The sequence below is a fragment of the Hevea brasiliensis genome, chromosome 3, assembly GCF_030052815.1.
Source record: "Hevea brasiliensis isolate MT/VB/25A 57/8 chromosome 3, ASM3005281v1, whole genome shotgun sequence".
Classification (NCBI taxonomy): domain Eukaryota; kingdom Viridiplantae; phylum Streptophyta; class Magnoliopsida; order Malpighiales; family Euphorbiaceae; genus Hevea; species Hevea brasiliensis.
Window position 1 is genome coordinate 25,710,762 of NC_079495.1, and position 11,495 is coordinate 25,722,256.

The 11,495-nt window shown below is 36.3% G+C and overlaps 1 non-coding gene across 1 annotated transcript; it reads right to left on the reverse strand.

Annotated features, from left to right (window-relative positions):
* Positions 1-7,296: 7,296 nt before the first annotated feature.
* On the reverse strand, positions 7,297-7,396 carry LOC131178886 (U6 spliceosomal RNA). Its single transcript, XR_009147894.1, has one exon. It is a non-coding gene; the product is annotated as a U6 spliceosomal RNA (small nuclear RNA).
* Positions 7,397-11,495: the final 4,099 nt, after the last annotated feature.

Consider the following 11,495-nt stretch of genomic DNA (forward strand, 5'->3'; position numbering starts at 1 on the left):
AGAACGAGTAATCCAGGTAAATCTAAGAACTAATTGAATTTTCGCAATTAATAAATTGAAATGATAGTAACAATGTGAATTATGTGATAGATCTTGGAGGATATGCTAAGGAGTTGTGTCATTAAGTTTGGAGGAGTTGGGATAGATACCTCCCACTGGTAGAATTTGCATATAACAATAGCTACCAAGCTAGCATTCAAATGGCTCCGTATGAAGCACTGTATGGGAGGAAATATAGAACCCCAGTGTATTGGACTGAATTGGGCAAAGATAAGCTGGTAGGACCAGACCTAGTGAAACAGACTGAGGAGAAAGTGAAGATAATCAAAGCTAACCTGAAGGTTACCTCAGATAGACAAAAATCTTATGCCGACTTGAAGAGAAAAGAGATAAAGTATGCAGTTGGCGATAAAGTATTTCTCAAAGTCTCACCGTGGAAGAAAGTACTGAGGTTTGGGAGAAAGGGTAAGTTAGGCCCTAGGTTCATTGGCCCATATGAAGTCATTGAACATGTGGGACCAATGGCTTATCGGCTAGCTTTGCCGCCAGAACTGGATAAAATTCATAATCTATTCCATGTTTCTATGCTGAGGAGATATCGCTCAGACCCTTCACATGTCATTTCCTTGGAAGAGATTGAAATCCAACCGAACTTGACATATACAGAAGAACCCATACGGATCTTGGCTCGGGAAGTGAAGGAACTGAGAAATAAACAAATTCCACTAGTGAAAGTGCTTTGGAGGCACCACAACATTGAAGAGGCAACTTGGGAAAGTGAAGAGACGATGAGGCAACAGTGCCCTCAACTGTTTGCATCAGGTAAATTTCGAGGACGAAATTTTTATTAGAGGGGAAGAGTTGTAACACCCTCCTTGTAGCAACTCCATACATTCTACTGTTTCGGTGACCAGTGTCGGTCCGAACAGCTAGAACGTCCAGAAAAATATTTAAACTAAAGTGAGGACCATAATTAACTCAAATATTAATAAGAAAAATTTAGGAAAAATTTTAGAAATAAAATACAACCAAGTTAAATGAGCCGGTGCCCTAGTGATGGGTAATCCAGTGAGAAGTTGCGGTTCTCGCAACTAGGAGCCCTAGACCCGGGGGAAAAATTATAAATTTTTTGGGACTCCAGAGGTTCTTATGGCATTAGAATGCTAAGGAAATGCTTGGAAAAATTTTTCAATCGGTACAGACAATTTTGGCTCGTTAAGCCAAACGGAGGGCATTTTGGTCATTTCGTCTTCAGAGATGATTTTTGGCCAACTTGTCCAGTTAAATAAATAATTTATATAACATAAAATATGAATAAATGTTGTTAAAAATTTAATTGCAATTAAATAGACAAGAAAAGATGAGAAAATGAAAGAAAATGGACTTATGACATCATAATGATGTCATTAAGATTCTCCCAACCAACCCAATGTGGACACATGGCATAAACTTATTTAAAAGAGACAAAATGGGCTGGAAAAATGAAAAAAAAATCAGAACTCTTTCTTCTTCTTTCTTCTTTGCCGTGATCCTCCTCAATAGCCACCCATTTTCAAACTTTTTCAAGCTTGATTTCACTAGCTTCTACCCCATTAAACCCTATACTCCCAACACGAAAAAGTGTTCTTACACCTTGGAGATTCTTTTGGAACCAAAAAGAAAAGGAAAACAAGAACCCTAGCAAGTGGGAAACTTCACTCCATAGAGGTTAGTGACCTAACCTTGAATTTTACTTTGAATTCATGTTTAAGGACCTTAAGTGAGTGTAAATTACAAAGAAAATTTGATGAAATACCATTGGTATGCTAACCCTAAATTTTGGCAGCCTTGGTTGGGTATGATTGTAATGAGTTTTATGGAACTAACATGCTAGTATGGCTGCTCTTAAATTGCATCTCTTAAGTGGAATGTTGAAATGCAATGATATTGCATGGTATGTGATGTTTGAGTTAGGGTTTTGGGATGGAAATTGAGACTTTGACCATGTGATGATGGAAGTAGGTTTTAATGGTCAATTAGTGACCATTTGGTTCTATTTAAACTAAAAATGATGTGAATTGTGTAGTGGGATTGGAGTTTGGTGTGACTGCCCTTGGTGACCTGCAGGACTGGGCATGAGTCCAGCAGGTTTGGGTAGCAATAATTTGAATTGTATTGGACATGAAACTAGACACATAATGGCACAACTTTGGTGAAGAAACCATGCCCAGAAAACCAAACCAAGTTGACCAAAAATTTGCCCTAATCCGAGTGACCTGCATTCTGCCTGGGCAAAATGACCAAATGAACAGTGTTTGGTCATTTGGCCATAACTTAGTGTAGAAAGGTCCAATTGACCTGAAATTTTACCAGCAACAATCTGAGATATAGACCAACAATTTTCATGGAGAAACCTAACTCAAATTATGACCAGAATATATTCAAAAAGTGAGTTGCAGTCACTGTTCCTAACACTATAGATTTGGTCAGTCCAGAAATTCTGGACAAATTTTAATCCGGCCAGTTGTGGTTTTTGGGCCATAACTTGAGCTACAAAACTCCAAATAGAGTGATTCAAAAAAGGAAATGCAACTAGACAAAATAAAGAACAACTTTCATGTTGATCATTTTGCCAAATTCCCACTGCAAAAATGACTAATAGAATAGTAAAGACAAAGTATGAAAACTGAAAATTCTGTCCAATTAACATTAAGTTTAGAAATGGTATTGGCAACCAATACCAACAAATTTAGAATGCAAAGTGTGGTATGTTGGGAGTATTAGAACCAATGTACCTATAGCCTATACAAAAGTCAATATTTTAGTTGACTAATGAAATGAATAGTAACACGAAAACTTGAATTTCAAGAATTGTGAAATTTAAAAGTGTATGCCCTAGTATACCTAACAAGATTGGTTTGGATAGCTTGGCATGCCAATAGGGTTTAGTTAGCAGTACTGCACATGGCATTTTGCCATTCTGTGATTTCATGGCTTTTAGCCATTCTGTGATTTCATGGCTTTTTGCCATTCTGACATTGTGTTGAGACTTGGCCTTGTGCCTAATGTTATTACAGCTTATTAGCTGTTCTGTTGCACACCGGGAGACACAATGTGACCGATGGTGTGATGGTCCGAGGTACTTAGTACCCAGTGCCAGTTTACTCGTTTATCCAGTCCAGTCAACTAGTATGGTTTACTCGGGCAATGATAATAAACCTTACTAAATTTTAATCGAATAATACTGCAAATAATATCAGAAATTAAGTCTACTCATAAATGTAAACATACATTCTACATACTTATTTTTATTATATTTTATTTTATTTTATATTGTCATCACTAAGCAGAATTGCTTAGCGCGTCGCTTTTGCCACGCGCAGTCTTGAGATCTAGGTGGGAGCCAGCGGACATCGAACAGGTGAGCCTTGAGTGCATCCGGATCCAAAGTCACTTCACATCTGCACTGCATATGGTAGGACATTAGGATTTTGGGTAGCATTTTGTATTTTGCATTTTGTATTTGTTTTGGATTGTAACTATAAACTCTTGTAATTATGTAATAATGTAAATATATGAAGTTTCATGTTTTTGAAATTTTCTTTATAATGTATGTTGATAAATGAAATGTTGAGAAATATTTATGAATGAGCTTCTAGTGATGAAGTGAACAGAAAAGTTTTGAAAATAGTATTGAGATATTTGTGTATAGTGGAGTTTGGATTTGGAAACTATATTGGAAGTGTTTTTAAACAGGTTCAGAAGAACTGTTTTTCCAATTTATAGCCGGCACTCTGCCGGATTTTCTATAAAATTTGTGAAAAAATTCAGATTTATCAAAAATTGAAAATAAATGAATTAAAAGGGATAAATTGTAATAGAAGCATGAATTGGTGCTCCAGCACCCAGAGTGGCATAACTTGCTCAGCTACACTGTAGATGGGTAAGGGGTGTCACATTGTCAAGGTTATTTGGCCTTGGTGAGGGACATGTTAGTGGATAATGGTGGTGTAGATAATGTCCCCATAGTGAGGGAATTTCTAAATGTTTTTCTCGAGGTACTACCAAGGTTGCCTCCTAATAGGGAAATTGAATTCTGTATAGATACTATGCCGGGTACAAACACCATCTCTATACCACCATATAGGATGGTGCTAACAGAATTGAAGGAATTAAAGGAACAGGTTTAAGAGCTTCTAAATAAGGGCTTTATTCGATCGAGCACATCACTTTGAGGTGCTCTAGTATTGTTTGTCTGAAAGAAGGAGGGGTCCTTGAGGTTGTGTATCGACTATAGGCAATTGAATAACGTGATAGTTAAGAATAAATACCCACTTCCTCAGAATAATGATTTGTTTGATCAACTACAAGGAGCACAGTACTTCTCCATGATAGACCTATGTTCGGGTTATCATCAATTAAGTATATAGAGAGAGTATATACCAAAGACAGTGTTAAGGACCAGGTATTGCCAGTATGAGTTCCTGTTGATGCCTTTTGGACTTGCTAATACACTAGTAGCCTTTATGGATCTAATGAACAAAGTGTTTAGACCATTCCTGGATCGCTTTGTAATATTCATAGATGACTTATTGATATATTCTCAGACAGAAAAGGAGTGTGCTTGGCATCTGAGGATGGTTTTGTAGACTTTGAGGGAGCACCAGCTATATGTCAAGTTTTCTAAATTTGAGTTTTGGCTAAAGAGTATATCATTCCTGGGTCATGAGGTTTCTAAAGAAGGTATCTAATTTGATCCCAAAAAAGTAGAAGTGGTAACAAATTGGCTTATGCCTACTACAGTCACATAGATATGAAATTTTCTAGGCTTAGCAAGTTATTATCGGTGTTTTGTGCAAGATTTCTCTAGAATTGCAGTTTATTTAACTCGGTTAAAATGGAAGAATGTTTAGTTCTTTTGGTCAAATGCTTGTTAAGAAAGTTTTCAGAAGCTTAAAGACTATTTAACCACTATTCCTGTGTTGACCTTGCCTACAAGTGGACAGGGAAATATGGTGCATTGTGATGCTTCTAGGGTTGGTTTGGGGTGTGTATTGATACAGCATGACAAGACGGTAGCTTATGCATCCTGATAGTTGAAGAGGCACGAGTCTTTGCACTAAAAATTTAGGGGCACTATAGAGAAACGAGCAAGATATACACCAACTAGGGCCATGCACGATTCCTAGGGGTCTGAGCCAAATCGAAGAATTGAACTAAATTGAACCAGAATAAAAAAGAAACTGTTATTGTAAGAATCGAACCGAAGTTATTTTACTATTTTGGTTCGGTTCTGGTTCTTCATCAAGAACTGAACCGTAACAGAACTAGAGAACTGATTTTATACATACATATTTTTTTTATATAATTTAGATATATTACATAGCTTCAATAAAATTATATATATTATATGCAATTAAGATTATTATACATATAATTTAATTTGTTATTAATTATAAGTATATATATGTAACTTAATATTAACTTTTATTATTTTTAATTATGAATATATTAAATAACTTTACAGTCATTAATTATCTTATTAAATCACTTTTTAATTATGTAGTACATTTTCTTATTAAAAATTATATAATTAAAAATTTTGTATAAGATAGTAAAATATATTTATTAAGACATATGTTGTGAAGTGACTTAATTTATACATGTATTATTTCATAGAATTAAATTTTGACCCACTCAAAATGTGAGTGGTGCAATCTAAATAAAATATTTTGTGAGGTCTATGATGATAGTAGAGAGCGTGGGCCAAAAACAATATTTAATGTCATGACCCAACCTATGGGCCGGATCGGCACTAGGACCTGGGCCAGCCTAAAGCCCCCGAGGCCCGTAGTAAGCCTAATTATTCCTCAACCCAACTCTAAGGCCCATTTGGGCCCAATTTCAAGAATTCAACCGGAGTCTGGCCATAAAATGGACCTTTTAACGGGGAGTTTTTGACTCACCCGACCTGTAAACACAATATATAATCAATTGGGGAGCTCAGCTTATCCTCCACATACTCATAATAACATAAAGTCCAATGGGAGCTCAGCTCCCTCATCCAGTCCAACATACGTGCATATAATAAGTTTACAGGTCAAACATGGCAAACATATTACAGACCCAAATCAAATAAATATTTCTAACACATGCGAAAATTCTTGGAGTTAATAGAATTATACAAACATTAATAAACGACCTGCGAAGAAGAAAAGCAGGTTAACCACAACAATAATCCTCCTGTAGCCTGGAAAAAATAATAAATAGGAGTGAGCGTTCAACTCAGAGAGTAAAATATCAATTTTAACCATAATCTCTATAGCTATCTAAAGCTAATGCACCATGTATAGTGAAATGCAACATAGTCATAAATTTCATACAAATCACATCAAAAAAGTAATTTGGAGCACTCACACACCCAACACTGTCAAACAATACATATATGGGAGCTGATCCCCTATACAGCCCTCTTAATCCAACCTCTACCAGCGAAGATCTCAAGCCAGACTTTCACTTAATAAATCAATACGGGGTCCCAGCGAAGAACTCAAGCAGTGTTTACCCCGAAGGACCAGGTCCCAGCGAAGATCTCAAACCGTGTCTACCTGTCTTGTCCATATCCAACACTATACTACACGCACGCCAACGCATACACACTGCTCCAAATTACCACAAACAACATCCATGGCACTTCAACATTTATGAATGCAATGTAAAACATGCCTAGAGTTTAACTACATAGATATATACATATAAGTGATGCATGGGCATGCTTGAACATATAATAATATCGAAATTACAATTAAAATTAATATTTTACTCACAGACTTAACAGAAGTTACTGTGGCGGCTGGGTGGAGGAGGGAGGCTATCCCGGCTCACCTGACAATTTTGTTATGATTATTTAATACATTTGACTCAATACAAATTAAGAAAAAGGACCAAAGATGTCCTAAGTCGTGCCGAAAATCCGGCAGAGTTTCTCCTATACCTAGAACCTACCCAACCTGCAAAAGGGCTTAAAACGTACTTCTATATCCACAAACCATACACCCACAACTCAATCACATCACACAGCCCCTCTTGGACCCATTCAAACAGTCATCAATCACAACATATAAAATTACAGTTTAGTCCTCATAATTGACCCTTTTGCAAAAACTACCCAAATGAGCTCTAAAAATTCTAAAACTTTGCCCCGCTGTCCTTAACAATATTACTAAGCTCATGCAAAGGAATTATAATTTTCTGAGCTACCATGAATATTTAATGGATTTCTATTGTAACAGCCCGATCCTTCTCCAGTTAGTATTGTCCGCTTTGGCCCATTTCTCGATTTGTGCGTGTCATCCTTGCGCAGGGGCCATGCTAATCTTTTCTGTATCGTTCCAATTTTATCTTCATTTGGTCATAACTCTCTCTATACTGGTCCAAATGACCTAAAATTTTACCCATGGAAAGTTTAGACATAGGGCTACACTTTTCATGAAGACCACTTAACCCAGTTTTGCCTTTAACCAATTCAAATTGTTAACACAAGTTGGGTCATGAAAGCGCCAACCAGAAAATGTCCCAAAATCTGTTCCTTTGGTATGCTTGACCAGTTTTGGCAAAAATGCCATAACTTGGTCTCCAAATCTGCAAATTGAGTGAAACTAGTGCCAAAAGTTTTATAAGACATAGCACAACAATTTTTATGTTTTGACCAAGCTCTAGAAACCACTGCATCCTAGGGAAAATATTAGCTAAAGTTAGGAATTGAAATCTAAAAAATGTTAAGTTGAACCCAGAATGCCATTTGATACCTGTGTGTTCATTTGGCCATAACTCCCATTAGGAAATTCCATTTGAGATTTGCCAATATGATCTAGAAACATGATCCTTAGGGATACAATATTGATTTAGAAACCTTTGCCAAATTCTAAGTGTAAAGACCTAAAAAGAGGGTCAAACATCTTATACTGAAGTTGATTTTTGCCCTTATAGGACTGAGAGTCTAGGTTAATACATTGACCATAACTCACTATACCAAGCTTGAAAAATTATGAAATTGTACCTGGGAGTCCCTAAGACATAGAGGAACATATCTTGTGAAGGAACCTAAGTCTAAAAATGACAATAAAATGATCAAATGACTGGTCAAAGTTTATTGACTAGAAATTGTAAATTCTGGACAGCTTAGAGGCAAAGGGACCAGTTATGGTATTTTGACCATAACTTGAGTTCTATAACTCCAAATTCAGTAATTCAAAAACTGAAATTCAAGTTTAAACATAGAGGAACAATTGTTATGAAGGAAGTGTGACTAAATAGACATCCTAACCTAGTCAAATTCCTAGATAAAGATAACACATCAACATGAACCTAAAGAAAGGTTCATGGGAAAAATGCTATATATAATAATTAAAATACTCATAAGGATAATTAAATATTAAAAATGATATGAATATGTAAATTGGGACTAATGTCCCATTAATATGAAATTAATGGTACCAATGAACAGTACTAGAAAATAATGCTTGATGAATAGTGCTAAAATAATTAAAAATGTTTAATTGCCCATAGTATACCTAGACTTATTTATTTAGTTTGGATAAATTGGTATACCAATTAGGGACCACAGATAGCGATCGCTTATAGAGCAAATCATGAACGACAATATATATGCGATATGATTGTTCTACGAGCTATATGCCTACTTACATCGCCATTGTGCCTACTTTATTTTTGACTTTACAAGCTGATGGTCAGTGCACGGCCGGTGGCCTCGTGCTGACAGGATGTATCTGGGGTAGACATATGGCTGTCTAACCCGTATACTCCCGTGTATCCAGCTTTTATAATTTGTTATAGGTTTCTTGGGCATTGATAATAATTAATTAATACTGAATATACAATAAGTAAACAGGAAAGACCCCAATAATTTTAATTGATTCCAAAGTGTAAAAAAATGTAAAAGACCCAGAATTTATGATTTGTAAATATTATTTCAATTGTTTAATTATTATTATTATAAATTATGCATCACTAAGCGTTATACTTAGCGCGTTGGTTTTCCATCGCGTAGGTACTGAAGATCAGCAGCTGCCATAGTAGTATTCGAACAGAGTTCCGACCAGATCTGCCACCGATAAGAGTCACCTCATCAGTCTTTTGTATTTTGGTAGGGCCCATGTGTAGACTAGTATTTTGGTTCATTATGTCTAGTCATGATGTAATTACTAGTTTATGATGTATTTCATTTTGGACTTGTAATTAAACTTTGAGATTGAAATGAAAACTTGTAATTTATTATCTATGAATTTCTATATGAATGCAATAGATAATACTTCATTTTGAGATCTCATAAATAATTGTAAATGATATGATACATGAGAATATGATATGGAAATGTGTGAAATGAATATGGACATGTTAACAGGTGATTAGTGGAACCCGCCAAATGCTAATAAAATAAGGGAGGCTCTGTTTGGGTCTCCACAGAAATAAGATATAAAAAAAAAAAAAAAAATCTCTGCACATAGAATACATGTTTTAAATGACATCAAAAGTTTACAATAGATATGATAAAACAAGATAGGGTGCTCCGGCACCGAATGTGGCACTTCTTGCTCGGCTATACGGTAGACGGGTAAGGGGCGTCACATTTAGTGGTATCAGAGCTGGACTCCCTCTAGTACGGTGTGTGGTGCGAGGACGCACCAGGCGGAAGCTGGTGGGCTTGTCACGACCCAGGGATGGGGTTGGGACGTGCTTGTTCAACCAGCTACGCACTGGGGTGGAAACTTCGTGTCCCACATCGGAAACGGGAAGAAAAGATTTGGGCCATATATGTGGGAGCCTTCCTCACCTGGTCAGCGCGCTTTTGGGAATGAAACCTCCCAAGGGACAAATCCGTGAGGCCCATGGGCCAAAGCGGACAATACTAACTGGAGAAGGATCGGGCTGTTACATCTAATCCAATTCAAGCACTAGACAATTAAGAAAAAGTAAGGTTCAGATTTACCTATGCCGATTCTGACCGCGGAAATGCACTCGGGACATCTGACAATGGTGGGTTAGCTAAAATCTCGACCCAATTTTGAGACTTTTTCGGTAGCCTGTCTGTCTGGTCAGAAATTCACAGACCTAGGCAACCGTCGAATTTTCGCGAATTGAAGGTACCTACATGAAGCCCACAACATGGGGGTTAGTACAAAATTTTTACGAAATTTTCTAAGCTCATTTAGTGCTCGGAAAAATACTACGAAGTTTTGTGGGACCCACTAAAAAACGGTGTCGAAAAATTTTGAAATTTATATTGCCGCGAAGCTCTCGACGAGTGGAGCGCTCCGGTACTCTTGGTTTTCTCTTTGGGTTCACGGTTTGCGAGAAATCAGCCCAAAAGTCGAAATAGGATAAAACTTCCCAGACAAAAATTGGGCAAACCGCTCGATGGATTTTGATGTTCTTGGTGTCTATGGAAAGCTCTCGAGGTGTATATAAGTTTAGACACAAGATCCGGCCTAAACGGTGGCCGAATCGATCGAATTTTGGTCGGGAAGGGCCGCCTGGAGTGTCGGCCCGGCGGGAAGAGGCTGGCGCGGCAAGAGGTGAGGGAGCGGCGCGCGGCACAGGGAGGAGGAGGAGAGAGAAAATGGGAGAGAGAGAAAGGGAGACGGGAACGCGCGGGGGAGAAAAAAAAGGAGAAGAAGGCCGGTCCGATTCGACTGGTCCGATCTAGTCCGGTTCGATTCGGCCCGTCCTATTCAAGTTATAAAATTTTGAATTTTTACTCTGCCTTGGGATCGAAAACAAGGCCCAAAAATTTTGGAAAAATTCTAGAAAACTCAGAAAAATTCGTAGAGTCCAAATATATTTTTAGTTTTGCCACATGGTTTTTAAATTAATTTTTAAAAATCATCAAAGTTTTATAATTTCGGAAAATCGAACCCGATTTCTAAAATCCAAAAAATTTCAAATAATTTCCTAAAATTTAAATAAAATAAAATATTAATATTTTTCCACTAAATAATAAATTTAAAAATTAGGAGTGTTACATTTAAGAGTTGATGTTAATAATTGAATTCACTAAGTTTAAGATTACATTAGCTATTTTATTTTTAATTTGAAAAAGTTTTAATTACAATCTATAAAATTTTTATAAATATCTACTCTATTAAAATTAAATTTATTTTTAATACTTAGTATTGTGAATCAAAATTTATATTTGTAAAAATTATATATTATCTAACAAAATTTTAATTTTAAAGAGTTGAATAAAAATATAATAAAGAATTTCTCTAAAGACAAAAATTGCATTGTTTGTGCTATTAGCTTCGATTACATTAATCCTAACTCATGTTATACTCATTGATTTGCTATTATTTTATAATTTGGATGGAAATATTATATAACTTATTATGTGTAGGATCGAACACTTATTACCATATCAAAATTTTAAATTCTTGGTAGAGGCGCAACTTATAGCATAGCAGTCTAAGTGCCATGAGTCAAAGGGATCTAGGCAGAAT